We start from the raw sequence: 2,500 nt of genomic DNA on the forward strand, positions 1-2,500 counted from the left end.
AACCTAACACTAACCCTAACCCTAACCCTAACCCTAACCCTAATCTAACCCTAACCCTAACCCTAACCCTAACCCAAACCCTAACACTAACCCCCTAACTTTTACCCTAACCCTAACCCTAACCCTAACCTTTACCATAACCCTAACCCTAACCCTAACCCCATCCCTAACCCTAACCCTAACCGTAACCATAACACTAAACTCTAAACCCTAAACCTAATCCACCCTAAACCTTGAACAATCCTAAACCATAAACCTTAAACCCTAAACCCTAAATCTAACAATAAACCTAAACCTAACCCTAAATCTAACCCTAACCCTATCCCTAACCCTAAACCTAACCCTGACCCTAACCCTAACCCTAATCCTAACACTAACCATAACACTAACCCTAACACTAACCCTAACCTTAACCCTAACCCTAACCCTAACCCTAACACTAACCCCCTAACTTTTACCCTAACCCTAACCCTAACATTAACCCTAACCTTAACCCTAACCCTAACCCTAACCCTAACCCTAACTCTAACCCTAACCATAACCCTAACCTTAACCATAATACTAAACTCTAAACACTAAACCAAATCCACCCTAAACCTTAAACAATCCTAAATCATAAACCTTAAACCCTAAACCTTAAATCTAACAATAAACCTAAACCTAACCCTAAATCTAACAATAAACCTAAACCTAACCCTAAATCTAACCCTAACCCTAACCCTAACCCTAAACCTAAACCTGACCCTAACCCTAACCCTAATCCTAACACTAATCATAACCCAAACACTAACCCTAACCCTAACCCAAAACCTAACCCTAAAACTCACACTATCCCATATCCTAACACTAAACCCTAAACTATAAATCTAACCCTAACCCTAACCCTACCCTTAACCCTAACCCTATCCCTAAACCTAACCCTGACCCTAATCCTAACACTAACCCTATTTCTAATTCTAACCCTAACACTAATCCTAAACTAAAACCTAACCCCCTAATAATAACCCTAACACTATACCTAACCCTAACCCTAATCCTAACCCTAACCCTAACCCTAACACTAACCCCTAACCCCTAACACTAACCCTAACCCTAACCCCTAAACCTATCCCTAACCCTAAACTTAACCCTAATTCTAACCCTAACCCTATCCCTAACCCTAACCCTTACCCTAACACTAACACTAACCTTAACCCTAACCCTAAACTTAACCCTCACCCTAACCCTCACCTTAACCCTAAACCTAACCCTAACACTAACCCTAAAACCCTAAATCCTAAACCTTAAACCCCGAAAAACCCTAAACACTAATTCCAAAAGCACCCTAAACCCTAAACTATAAACACTAAACGCTAAAAAACCCTAAACCCTAAACTTTAAACACTAAACCCTAAACAAGCCTAAACCCTAAAACCATTAACACTATACCCTAAACAACCCTAAACCCTTAACCCTAAACATTATACCCTAAACCCTAAAACACTATACAACCTTAAACCCTAAACCTTAAAATATCCTAAAACATAAATCCTGAACAACCCTAAACACTAAATTATAAACAACCCTAAAAAACCCTAAAGAACTCTAAACGCTAAAACCTAAACAACCCTAACCATTAAACAATCTGAAACGCTAAATTCTATAACCTAAACCTAAACCACCCTAAAACTTAAACAATCCTAAACACTAAACCTTAAACCATAAACCCTAAATTTTAAACCATAAATCTAAGAATAACCATAACCCTAACCCTAACCCTAAACCTAAACCTAACCCTAACCCCAACCTTAACCTTAACCCCATAACCCTAACCCTAACCTTAAGCCTAACATAACCCCATAACCCTAACTCTAACCCTAACTCTAACCCTAACTTTAACCCTAATGCTAACCCTAACCCTAACCCTAACCCTAACCCTGACCATTACCCTAACCCTAACCCTAACCCTAACCCAAACCCTAACACTAACTGTAACCATAACCCTAAACTCTAAACCCTAAACCTAATCCACCCTAAACCTTAAACAATCCTAAACCATAAACCTTAAACCCTAAACCCTAAATCTAACAATAAACCTAAACCTGACCCTAAATCTAACCCTAAACCTAACCCTAACCCTAAACCTAACCCTGACACTAAACCTAACCCTAATCCTTACACTAACCATAACCCTAACCCTAGGCCTAACACTAACCTTAACCCTAACCCTAACCCTAAACCTAACCCTAACCCTAACCCTAACCCTAACCCTAACCCTAACCCTAACCCTAACCGTAACCATAATACTAAACTCTAAACCCTAAACCTAATCCACCCTAAACCTTAAACAATCCTAAACCATAAACCTTAAACCCTAAACCCTAAATCTAACAATAAACATAAACCTATTTCTTAATCTAACCCTAACCCTAACCCTAACCCTAAACCTAACCCTGACCCTAACCCTAACCCTAATCCTAACACTAACCATAACCCTAACCCTAACCCTAACCCTAACCCC

This window comes from Micromys minutus, assembly GCF_963924665.1.
Source record: "Micromys minutus genome assembly, chromosome: 16".
In the NCBI taxonomy this organism is placed as follows: domain Eukaryota; kingdom Metazoa; phylum Chordata; class Mammalia; order Rodentia; family Muridae; genus Micromys; species Micromys minutus.